General features: G+C 48.1%; 1 long non-coding RNA gene across 1 annotated transcript; it reads right to left on the bottom strand.

Moving 5' to 3' along the window:
• Positions 1-3,759: 3,759 nt before the first annotated feature.
• Positions 3,760-11,029, bottom strand: LOC134367311 (uncharacterized). The gene is made up of 3 exons (XR_010022401.1): positions 10,950-11,029; positions 4,940-5,058; positions 3,760-4,066 (listed from the first exon to the last, which is right to left on the bottom strand). It is a non-coding gene; the product is annotated as an uncharacterized LOC134367311 (long non-coding RNA).
• Positions 11,030-13,326: the final 2,297 nt, after the last annotated feature.

The raw sequence follows: 13,326 nt of genomic DNA on the forward strand, positions 1-13,326 counted from the left end.
TTTCAAGAAGCAAGGCATGAATAACCTGAAATGTGGTGGCAATAATCTGTTGGGTGGCCTGGTGGGTAAGAAGTGAAGAAAGTGAGTGCACACAATGTACTATTACTTTTTGGAAGACAGTTAATATTGAGCTTTCTTGGATTAGTATGGTGGCTGCAGCCAAAGATTGCAAGCAGGGTGGCCAGCTGAGAACTGTTTTATCCAGCTGTTTGGACAAATAAGTTACTGGTCTGAGGTCGGGCCCACACTGCTGAGCCAATAATCCCACCGCAATTCCCCATTTGCTGTCTACATATATAAGGAAGACCTTGTTTGGGTTGCGGAGTGCCAACGCTGGGGAAGAAGTGAGAACTTGTTTTAAGAGTGAAAAGGGAGTAGATACAAGGAGATTAGGATCTAAGGGTTCATGGAGACACCCGTTAGTGGCCTGATAAAAAGGTCAAGTGATGAGACCAATATTTGGCACCCAAATATCCTACTAACACAAGGAAGGAGAGAAGTTCAGCCTTAAGTTTTGGGAAGGGGAATTTCCTGTATGATGTGTTTTCTGTCTACTGTGGGAGCCCTATGACTTGGGGCAACTAAAAGACCCCAATAAGTAAACCGCTGTTTTGGTAAGCTGTGTGTTTTTAAGTAAGCCTCAGTAAACTTTTGTCCCAAAAAGTTTAGAAGGAAGATAGCATGATGTTCAGAAAGTTCTTTTGTGGGGCTACAAAGAAGTAAATCATCGACATATTGCAGTAAGGTACTAGAGGTGACAGCTTCTGCAAGTCTTTCATTAACGCTTGGCCAAACAGATGAGGACTGTCCCTAAATCCCTGGGGTAGGACTGCCCAGGTGAGTTGTTGTGAGACCCATGAGTCTGGGCCAGTCCATGTAAAAGGGAAGAGGTCTTGGGATGATGGGTCATGAGGAATGGTGAAGAAGGTGCCTTTAAGGTCTAACACTGTGCAATGTGAGGTATTAGGGGGCACTGAGGAAAGGATGTAGAGATTAGAGATGACAGGGGAAAGTGGGAGAATAGCTTCATTTATAGCCTTAAGGTCCTGAACCAGATGATAGGACCCATCTGTCTTTATAACTAGGATAGGGAATTATATGGAGAGATGGTGGCCCCTAAAAGCCTAGCCTATATTAATTTATTTGTGATGGGTTTTAGACCCTTTAACCGTTGTGCAGGCACTGGGTATTGAGGCTTATTTGGGAAAGGAAATTGATCTCTTAAAGTTATATTTATAGGGGAGAGATGGGTAGCCACCGAAGGATGTTTGGTACCCCAAACCCAAGGGTTGATTACATCTGGAAAAGGAGGAGTAGGTGGGACAGAATTTTGGGATTCTCCCTGTGTGAGGAAAAGGAGATTATGTGTTAATATCTTCAGTGGGTGTGGGGTTAAGGTTGAGTGTAGTTTAGTGAATAGGTCTTGCCCTGTTATAGCAGTGGGGCATGTAGGTATGGCCAAGAAAGAATGAGCGAAAGCTGTGCTTTGTACAACACAGGTTAATGGTGAGGTTATCATAGGTTTGGAAATTTGGCCATTTACCCTTATAATAGAGATTGAAAAAGGCAACAAAAGCCCCTCATGTTCAGGAAGAACTAAGAAAGTGACCCTCGTGTTGAGCCAAAAAGAGATCAGCACATCTGACACCTCCATATTTTCCCTGGGTTCAGTCTTGTTGATGGTCACAGTGGCGGCCTCTGAGCCCAGGCAGCATCAGTCTTTGGTGGCAAGTCCCAGAAGTTTGGGGAGGTGCAGTCCCAGCTCAGATTTGGGTGCTGGAGTGATGGCTCCAGGCTCAGAGGTCTGAAGGCAGTCAGATGTCCAATGACGTGTTCTCCCACACACCAGACAGGGTCTCGGCGGAGCCTTGGGATTTGGGAAGGCTCTGGCCCAATGTTAGTCCTTGCCACATTTGAAGCACGGCCTGAAGGAGATCATTGTTGCCCTGTTGGCGCTTTAGGATTCTGACTGCCCTGTTAGGCAGTGGCCCTCATTTAGAATTTAGCCTGATATCTCTTTACCTTTGGTAGCCTTTGTTCTTCACCCCATTATTAAAGACCTTAAAGACTATATTAATTAGGTCCTTTGAGGGGTTGAGGGCCATCTTCCAGCTTTTGTAGTTTTTGCTTGATATTTGGTGAGAAAAAATGTGGATGTAGGTACAATCAGCCTGCTTCAGAGGTTGGGTCTAGGTTGGTATATTTGAGGACCACTTCTGTGAATCTGCTCATAAAAAGAGTTGGGTTTTTATCCGACCTTTGTTTTGCTTCTTGGATTTTGTCATAATTTACTGCTCTGAGTGCACCTTCTTTCATGCCTTCTATTAAGCAAGTCATTAGGTGTGTTCGTTTAGATCCATCTTGAGAGTTGGTTTGGTAGTCCCAGATAGGGTCAGTTCGAGGGACTGCCATAGTCTCTACCGGATATCTGGTGGGGTCTTGAGTATGTAGAGTTGGCAAATGCAGTAGCAGCTGACCAGACCCTATCCCTTTCTTCTGGGGTGAGAGTAAAGGACATGATGACATACACATCATGCCATGTAAGATTATAGGTATGTGTTAAATATTGAAATTCTTTAACATACCGTGTAGGGTCTAGTTTCCTTTCTGTTTGAGAAAGATGGGAGAGAGAGAAGGGGACAAGGACACATATGCCTTCTGCTCTGGCAACCTCCCACAGGAGAACCTTCCAGTGGGGAAGACAGATGAAGAACTGACAACAGCAACTTGAGGAGTACATGCTGGAAGGAGATCTAACTAAGGCCAGGGAAGTTGAGAATTTAACTGGAAATAAAGAAAGAGGAGGAAACAGCCGGGTGGTGAAGGTGGTCCTGGAACCAATCCTGCATAGAGAGCAAAGGACGAATGGACACCCTGCTAGGAACTCATACAAGAATACTCCTACAAGCAGCAAAATCGTGCTTGGCACATTTGCTGAGACCATTTCAGATTGTCAATGACTCAAATGCTCACTAGGCTGAGAATAGTTTCCCTCAGCCAGCAGCAACTGCAGGGAGGTGCGAAAGTGGCTAGTCTCTACAGCAGCAGTCACAGCCACCATGCAGATGGCAGGCCAGACCCTCAACTGCATTGACACAAGGAGAGGCACTGGCAGAGACCAAAAAACAAAAAACAAAAAAAAAGAAGAGGTCCTCTTTTTTCACAAATCTCACACCAGAGTAATGGAAGAACCATCTGATATATTATGATAATAGGGGAGGATTTGATCACACCTGTCTCAGTACTGGACAGATCATCTAGCAATAAACCAAAAAAGGAACAGTTAATCTATCAGATGGAGAGAACAAATCTATGGTTATTAGAGGGGGGAGGAGACGAGACAAGAGGGGGAAGGGGGAAGGAGGGAAGAGAAAGGTGAAGGGAAGCAGGAGGGGAGAAATTGGATAGGGGCATAAAGAATAAATATGATTTGCAACAATGAATATACTAACAATATACATATGTATAACACACACACGCGCGCACGCGCGCGCGCGCGCACACACACACACAGGCCTGTAGATGATATTGACTAAGAAGTTATTAATGAGATAGAAATAAAACACATGTATTTCTCAGGACCAAAGTCCTTAGTATAGAAGGCCAAAGCCTGTAGTTTAGAGGACCAACGCCCTTCATTTAGGCCAAAGCCTGTAGCTTAGAAGGCCAAAGCCTCTAGTTTAGGAGGCCAAAGCCCAACCCTTTAGAAAAACACATAGGAATGCTAAGATTGAGAAAGATCAAAAACTTTTGCAGGAATAAAGCCTTTGATGTAGATAAGAAAATTGAAGCACAGCGAAAAATGATTGCTCTGGGGGCAGTTGCCCTTAGTTCAGCTAAACCCAAATGATGGGAAAGTATGGAAGTTAAAATCTTCAAGGATATTCTGCTACTTAGTTCTTGGGGGACATTCCACTTTCCGCCCTAAGCTGTTTCTTTGAGTTTCTTGCTTTGGTGATTATCTCATCGTTTCTTTTTGTACATTACGTGGCTTTGTTTTATGACTCCTTTAGGCAGTAAAATTGCTTGAACAATTTTAAACAACATCTGCTAGTGTGGCAGGCACCTGTAGAAGAGATCAGATGTGTTATTTAATAGATAAAGCAAGTGAGATAGGTGAGGAGACGAATGTACTACAATCAGCTATTTAAACAGCAATTCTAACAACAACAAAGTTTTAGTTGTAAATGTAATATGGAAACCTGCACAGAACATACTTTCATAATAAAGCAGATCCCAAAGCAGATATGGGAACTAATCAGATGAAATACAGAAACTCAGTAGTCATCATTTCTGGGTATGACATGACTGAATGTTATCAAATTTTCTGAAATAAAAAAGCCTACCAGTAAGGCCGGCCCGTGGCTCACTCGGTAGAGTGCGGTGCTGATAACACCAAGGCCACGGGTTCGGATCCTATATAGGGATGGCCGGTTTGCTCACTGGCTGAGCGTGGTGCTGACAACACCAAGCCAAGGGTTGAGATCCCCTTACCGGTCATCTTTAAAAAAAAAAGCCTACCAGTAACACTCAAATATTTCACCTAAAAGAATCACAAAATTTTACTGCATACACCTCCTTAACTAACAGATTCATATGTTATCACATTCCAACAACAAAATTGCCTAATTTACCTTCTTTAATAGAAGCTGTTTAAAAAAGAAGAAAAATGACCACATGCAATATTTGCTACAAACCAGTTCAGAAAGTCAAATACGTGATCCACCTCCTCATATACAGCAGCTATGGCAGAAAGACTGGCACTCCACTGATAACACAGAGGTGTTGAAACAAAAGTTTTTTCTAGAAAAACTGCTGACCCTTTAAGACTAGTGAGTGCACTTGTGGAATCCTCTGATGTTAGTTAGATTGATCTGAACAGCAAAGATGGTGAGAATAAGGAATAAAAACTTCACAGGCATCATATCCTTCCGAATACCTTATATGTTCATCTTTTCTTCATCCAGGTAATAGGGAAAATGCCAAGGCTGGAGCACACCAATAAAACAGACATTTAGTTTCCATTCAAGCTCATTATCATCTAGTTTAAAAATGTTTCTAGGAACAAAGAGAGAAGAAAATGCAAGTAAGATCTACCAAGAAGCACCCAGACTTGGGCCTCACCAAAGCTGGAGTAGAGATGGTTCCAGAGCTCATCAATTCCAGGCCCTTCATTTTTTAGCCCAGAGACGGGGCACTTCTGAGAGACAGCGTTATATCAAACCACAAAGTACAGGGCAGTTCAACTCTCCACCCCCTGAACATTTATACTTTTTCAATGATAAATCCCACATCAAAAATACAGTTCAGCTTCCCCCACATCAGCCAGCAATGGCACTTAGTGCTCTGCTATGGGGGTGCTATCTCGAGAGCCCAGGGTTCCACTTGGCCAGTCTGTACCATCTGTAAATATGAAACTGCATTTTGCCTACACATTATAAATGTAAGTAAAAGTTTTAACTTGGAAATATAATATGGAAACAAACATAGAATATACTTTCACAATAAAGAAGATCCCAAAGCAAATATGGTTAACTAATCAGATTACAGAGAGACACTCAGTATTCACCATTTCTGGGTATGATATGCTGAGCTCCCACCTGTGGAAGCCAGTAGGAGCATGAGCAGAAGACCTTGGGAGGGACGGGGGCGAGCCAGACACAGCAGCCCGCTCCTCTTGCTGTGGTTGGTGTCCCTCTCCTGTTTGCAAGATGGAGATTAGCTGTGAAAACAAGAGAGTTCACACACGAGGAGTACTTCAGCTTTCACCTACGCAGAGTGAGTGTGGTAGAGGTGCCTGCCAGTGAGCAGGTGGCCAGTGGGGCTGCGGTGATGGGGGCATGACCCAGTGGGTCTGGGGACATGGGCCCTGGGTCCACCCCGCTGGCTCTCTATGGACCCTGTCTATTCCTATTCTCCTTTCTTGTCTCCCTGACAACCCCTGGGCCCTGGGTTCCCCACAGAAGCCCCCCACCCCACCACCAACTCCACCGAAGGCTCTTTGCCAGGTGTGGGGGTGATCTCCCCCAAACATCCCCTCACCCTGGGGATGCACATGCCTGGCCACGCTCCCAATCCAGGGCTAAGCCATGGTGCAGGGGCACTTGCGGGTCTGCAGGATACCAAGTCCTCATCCCGCTTTGGACTCCTGCCTGCCCGCCCAAACCTGGGAATGGCACGCGCGCCCCCTGCTGGCCACGTCGGGACCAGCAGCGCCAGTGGAGGGAGCCTGGCATGGAAGCTGCAGGATCCTGTTCCTAGAGACATCTGCATGGTAAGTGCATCACGGGGCATGCTTACTTACAGGTGCTTTCATTGGAATAAGTGATTTTAGCATTATGGCCATTCTTGAAAGTTAAAAACAAGGAAAAACTATCCTACTATCCTACCGCTCTAACAACTACAGTGACCATGTTGTTTTTTTCTCTCAGATGTTCCTTCTGCTGTATTTGTACTTCCATGTAACGATAACAATGATGAAGATGTAGACCAGGGGCCTACAAACTTTTTCTTGGAAAGGCCAGATAGTAAATATTTGGGGATTTACAGGCCAGAGAGGAAAGCACCCCCCCTCCCCATAGACAATACATGCAGCAGACTCAGCCTGTGCCAACCCCTGGAAGACCATGGGAATCAGCAGTCAATAATCTCAGGCACCTGTTTGCCTAAAACCACCAATGAGAACTCCTTATGGGAAACCTACTGGGGTAATACCCTGGACCGCAATAAAGGATGTGGCCCACAGGTCCCTCTCCTTCTCTCTCTCTCTTGTTCCCTATTCCTGGTTTAAGTATGCATGTCCCAGATGGCTCCCCTCTTCCTCCCATTGGCCCTGCAAAGTGTGCTGCCCTCTTTTTTCTGGGATTTGTGGTTTTATGTGTCATGTTGAGTTGCCTCCTCTGTGTCTCACTTGACTGACTCGCCCGACTTAACTCTCCTCCCGGGTAGGGCTCTCCTAGAGAGGTGCTATCTTGGTGGGACACAGGTCAGACAAGAGCCACAAGGGTATCTGCCAGTATTCACAAGTTTCCTGTGTGTGAAGGTTAATCCTAGATGTCAACTTGGTTAGATGAAGGAATGCTGAGAAACCTGGTAAAGCAATCTTTTCAGGTGTGCCCATGACGGTGTTTCCAGCAGAGATTAGTATGAGAGTCTGAGTGGCCTGGGTGTGAAAGACCCACCCTCAGAGGGGGTGGGAACCATCCAATCCACTGGGGTTCCAGAGAGAACAAAAGACAGAGGAAAGAGGTGAAGCTCTCTCTCGATCTGCTGGAGCTGGGATACACTCTTCTCTCCTGTCCGTGGACATCAGAGCTTGGGACTCTTCAGCTTTTGGGTTCCAGAACTTACACCAAGGACACCATCAGCTTCCCTGGTTCTGAGGCCTTTGGACTTGGATTGAGCCACGCTACTGGCATCCAGTTTATAGATGGCCTATCACGGGACTTTTCTTCATAGCCATGTGAGCTAATTCCCCTAATAAATCCCTCTCATATAATTATAATATATCCTATTGATTCTGTCTCTTTGGAGAACCCTGACTAATACACTGTGAGAGTGACAACTGGTCATGGGTTGGACAGTTCAGCATTAAGCCATCTGCCAGGATAAAAAAAAAAGTATCCTGTGAAAGGCACAGTATAGACATGAACTACCAAATCCCTGGAGCCTTGTCAAGCAGGGCTAGAGTTTGCAGCCACTCTCATAACAGAAACATCAAGATCAAATAAGAGAATCAAAGACCTGGTCAGCCACACAGCCCACTCCACAAGCAGAGAGTCTTCCACAGAGCCGGGAAGAGGAGCTGCCTCCAAGCAGCCCTGCTCTCAGCCCCAAATGCTCCCAGATGCAGGACGCACAAAGGGTTTCTCCAAGACACAGAGAACACAACACAGTAGTCCTCTCCATTTCCCTTCACATTCTTACCCCAAGTAAATTTTTGTGTTTATGCAAACAGCAAACACTACCCTTCCTGGGGCACATCCCTTGTTACTTCCCTGGGTGAGGATGCCCTGAAAACATGCTGGCCTGGTGGGTCTTTTCCTGGGTTGACCCCGAAGTGGATGCATGAGCTTGGGTTCTGAATCTGATGCCTCTCCATTTCAGGAGCCCCTTCTGCCAACCTTAGGTCTGTTCTTCCCAAAGGACCTGACTTCAATTTGATGCAAGAAATGTCATTCAGGAGACACGAGCCCAACAGCAACCTGGAGGGCCAAAGAAAGGCTGAGAATTGAGCAGTTAGAGGAGGAGACAGGGCAGGTGGAGAAGGAGGCAAAGGAACAGTAGATCCATGCTGTCAACAAAGGGAGGAGTGGCAGGCAGGTTTGGGGACACCAGGAGGGCTGGAAGTGGGGGAGAGTCCCAGGGGTGAATGGGGAGACAAGACTACCACGCTGAAGTGTGGAGGAGAGAGATTTTCTGATCAAAGAAACATCTTACCCACCCCAGCACCCGAGGGCCCATGGTATGACACCATCTGGATGCAAATTAATTTAATGTCTTGGGACAGAAATATTATCGACATCTAAAAAAGGATGGAGAAGTTGACACTTCAGCTGGAAATGAAAGAAAGGGGAGGAAGCAGCCAGGTGGTGAAGGGTGTCCTAGAGCTAATCCCCCATAGAGAGAAAAAGACGACTTTATGTCCTAGGAACACATACAGGAAAACTATAACTAGCAAAGTCGTGCTTAGTACGTTTGTTGAGACCATTCTAGATTGTCAGTGACTCAAGGGCTCATAGGCCAAGAATGTTCCCTCAGCCACCAGCAACTGCAGGAAGATGCTGAAATATCCCATTAGCAAAGGACACATAGACTCTAAGCTGCTGCTAGTATGCCAAGAAGCACTTGTAGAAGAGATCAGACATGGTATTCAACAGACAAAGCAAGTGAGACAGTAAGGAGACTAAAGTACTACAACCAGATATTTAAATAGCAACTCTTACAATGACAAAAAAGTTTGAAGTTGGAAATAAAATATGGAAACATACATAGAATACACTTTCACAATAAAGCAGATCCCAAAGCAAATATGGAAATTAATCAGATTACACAGAGATACTCGGTATTCATCATTTCTGGGTACCATATAACAATGCTTTCTAATTTTCTGCAATTAAAAATCTCTACCAGTACACCCACCTATTTCAACTAAAACAACCACCCAACTTTACTACTTCCACCTCCTTAGCTTACAGATTCATACGTGTGACATCCCAACAACAAAACTGCCTACTTTACCTACTTTTGTAAAAGCTATTTTTAAAAGCAAAAGAAAAATGACTACATGCAACATTTGCTGAAGACCACATCAGAAAGTCAAATAAATGAACCACCTCCTCACACAGGTGCAATGACAGAAAGATTTTACTGCACTTGTAACTTACAGGTGTTGAAACAGGCTCTGTGTGTGTGTGTGTGTGTGTCTTCTTCTCTCTGTCCCCCTCCTTCCCGCCACTCTCTCTCTACTCCCTCCCAGCTCTGTCTCTGACTCCATCCTTCTGCCTCCTTCCCCCACCCCCACCATCTCTCCCTCTCCATCTGAACTGCTCTCCCATCTCTCTCTCCCTCTACTTGCTGCTCCATCTTTTCCTACCACCCCCCCTCAGTGCTCAGAAGATGCCACCTATCATTTCCCGAGCATACACATCTTTAGTCCACCTTTCCTGCACACACAGACCAGCATCCATAAATCCTAACTGCTAGTGCCTGAGACGGTGGCAAGAGTAGCCCAGTGTGGGTCAAGGCCACCCCAGGTTCTCTCAGCCATGTCACAAACATGGCTGCCCCTGGGCCTGATGTGGGGGCCGCCCAGCACCTCCTCCTCATCCCCACCACACTCCAATAAGCTCTACAACAAACACGGGGTGCGGCAGGTAGGACCCAAGTACTGCACAGGCCTAGAAGCCTGCTTAGGCCCAGGTCACAGTATGGACCCTGGAGCCAGACCACTAGGGTTCACATCCTGTTCCTGGCTCCTGGTGGGATTGTAAAACAGTACAGATTCTTAGGAGACCTGATTGGCAGTTTTTCAAGCTGTGAAATGTCAGGTGACGATGTGGCCCAGCAATTCTACTGCTGGAGAAAATATGCATGAGAACTGAAAACATAAGTCCCCACAAAAGTTTGTACATCAATGCTCAAATGAGCGTCACTTATACTAGCCAAAGAGTCAAACCGCACACATCGCCAATAAACACCACCGAAAGCGGGGAGATGGAAACACACGCACACACTCAACAAGGTCTAAATATGGCTTTCAGCAAAGTTTTCAACAGAAACCTCACAATCCAGGAAAGAAAGGGATGGACCCCTTTCCTACACAAACGAGAGCTGAGAGAATTCATCAACAGCAAGTTCTAAAGAGAGCTCCTCCAGGTGAGGGAAGATGCTGCCATGTAACGCCAACCTACCTGAGGGGATAGACGTCACTGGTAAGGGAAGGATAAAAACACGATCAGAGCACGGGAAGACCGTCCTGGTCGTGAGAAGACCGCCCGCCTCCGCCCCTCGCGGCCGCGTCCCCGGCCGCCCCGCACCAGCACTCGCACTTGCAGCCTGCCCACCGCTCACCTGGCCCCGGGACCCGAGGCCACAGCCCGGCCGCACCCGCTTCTCCGGCCTGATCCCCGCCCCGCCCGCCGACCGGCCGCTCCCGCAGCAGCCCTGGGACAAGCCGAGCCCGGCGCGCGGGGGACGGATGAACAGACGGCGGGGCAGCGCTGGGCTCCTCGGGAGGGGAGGAGGGCGCCCCGGTCTCCCGTCTCTGCCCGCCCCGGCCACGCCGCCCGCCCTTCGTCTGCGGTCCTCCCCGCCGCCTCCGCCGCCCGTCCCCTCCCCTACCCGGGGCTCGAGGACCCTGCCTAAGGCGCCCCGCGCGTCCCTCCTCTCGGCCCGACGCTACTCCCCTGCCTCGCTCGGGAGCCACAGCCCCCTCTCCCGGGCCCTACCTACTCTGCCGCCGCTCCCCCCGCAAGCCTCCTCAGCCCGCCGCCACTGCTACGTCGCCCCGCGCTCGGGTCCACGGTGTGGCCGCGGAGCCTCTCTTGTGCCCGCCGCCCCGCCCCCCCGGCTCGGACGCATGCGCGCTCCCCGCCTCTGCCGGCAGCCTCGGGGGGAGGAGTCGAGACCGCAGAGTGGGCGGGGCCGAGCCGGGCCGTGTGAGAACGCAACCGTTAGTGCCCTCTGCCCTGCTGGCCTGACCGCCCACACCCTGCCCGCACGGTCCCCCTTCCTCGCCCACTCTGGAGTCTCCTGTGCCCTGGAGTCTCCACTGCTGTGGAGGAATGCCTTCCGCTTTATATTGAAACATTATGTATTTGGGGTACAACGTGTGCAACGTATGGCGATCAAATCAAGATAATCAGTTTATTGATCATTACACAATGTCGTCATTCTTTGCGACCCTTTACCGATTTCTTGCTATTTCCTCCCCCTCCTCCTTTGCCGCCTCTATTAACCTCAGTTCTGTTCTCTCTCTCTATTAACCTCAGTTCTGTTCTCTCTCTCTATTAACCTCAGTTCTGTTCTCTCTCTCTATTAACCTCAGTTCTGTTCTCTCTCTCTATTAACCTCAGTTCTGTTCTCTCTCTCTATTAACCTCAGTTCTGTCCTCTCTCTCTGACGTTTGAACGTGTTATGGTGACTTCTGTCATTCCTTCCTTCTTTTCAGCTCCTTCTTGAGAGTGCGGACTTGCAGTATTTCCATTTCTGTGCCTGGCTTTTTCCACTTAGCATAATTTTCTGTAAGTTCATCCATGTCGCTGTGAGGAGAAGATAAGTGAGGCAAAAAAAAAGAAGTCGCACTACTAGGTACATTTAATAAAAAGCATTTAGTAAATAATCGAAACGACGAGTGGAGGGAGCGATTATTCGACCGATTAGAGGACGTAAGAGGATGAAACGCTGAGGACGTACAGGACGTGTTGGAGTCGTCCGCTGTGTCACTGAGGAGGAGCCCCCTGGCACGCCTGCAGGTCACGCGCGCTGAAGTCACCCGCGGCCGTCCCGCCTCACGGGCTGCCGCTCGCCCAGCCGCCGCCCCACTCCCGCGCGCCCGCCTCCCCCTCACTCTCTCCTCCTCTTGCTCCAGTCGACGGCGGCCTCCATGTGGCGAGTCCGCGGCCCTTTCTGTCTCGTCTCCGGCTCTCGGTCGCGCTCCGAAGAGCCGCCGCTGCTTCCTAGGGACTCCTCCTGCTCCTGGTTGACGTCCCTCCCGCTCTACCTCACGCACCGCCGGCTGCTCCCTGTCCTTCTGTGCTGGTTCCTCCTCCTCCACGTGACTTGTTAAGGTTGGAGGCCCCAGAGCTGGGTCTTTAGCCCTCGCTCTTCCCCAGACGCTGCGTGTCCATCCGTATCGCTGGCGTTCAACGTCGTCTCTACCCCGCCGTCTACCTTGCACTCTCACCTTGACTTGAGGCTTAACTGACCGCTGCACTCGTTATATAATGCACTTTTCAAATTTAACACGGCCAAAATTGAATCCTCGACTTCTGCCTCAAACGTCCTCTTCCTCCAGTCTTTCTTATTTCAAAAGCTTTCACTCTCACATCTAGTGGAAAGTACCTCATGTTGTTTTTACCCTGAAATATATCCGAAAGTCATTTTATTCTCTTCTTCACTATCGCTACCTCCCTAGCCCAAACCACCACTATTTCTCATCTAGATTATTCCAAAAGCCTCCTCAATGGCCTTCCACTTTCATTCTCACTAACACACCTTCCTTTCTCTACAGAGTAGTAAGAGTTCTAAGTTTTCAAGACATAGAATCAGGACATGCCACTTTGCTACTGGAAACCCTGCGTTGGATTCTCACTAAACATACAATAAAATTCAAGCAGTTCATCAGAGTCATAGATGGTCTGGTTCTCACCTGTCGCATCCGCATCTCTTGATCCTGTCCCCCTAGCTCTGTAAGCTCTAGCCACAGAGGCTTTTCCCTTCTAAAAGCATGACGAGTTTGTCCGCATCCCAGTTCATTCCCATGCCAGCTGTTCCCTCTTCCTGGAATCTGAGCATCACCCGTGCTTGTTCGCGTCTCGTGTTGTCTGCCCCTCCTTAGATCAGCCCCCTAACCTCTCAATCTAATGACATCCCAGCCCAAATCACTCTCCCTCCCATCCCCTTGTTTTATCTTCTTCATAATACTCTTCCTGCTGCTTTGATATCGTTTATGAGTTTATTATCTGTGCATCCTCTAGAGTGTAAGTCCTGGGAAATGTGGGACCATCTCTGCTGTATTCCTAGTGCCTGCAACAGCCCCCTGCACATAGTAGGTTCACAATACGTATTTGTCGAGAATGAATGAGTTGATGTCTAGGTGAAAAT

Source organism: Cynocephalus volans, chromosome 2 (genome assembly GCF_027409185.1).
Source record: "Cynocephalus volans isolate mCynVol1 chromosome 2, mCynVol1.pri, whole genome shotgun sequence".
Classification (NCBI taxonomy): domain Eukaryota; kingdom Metazoa; phylum Chordata; class Mammalia; order Dermoptera; family Cynocephalidae; genus Cynocephalus; species Cynocephalus volans.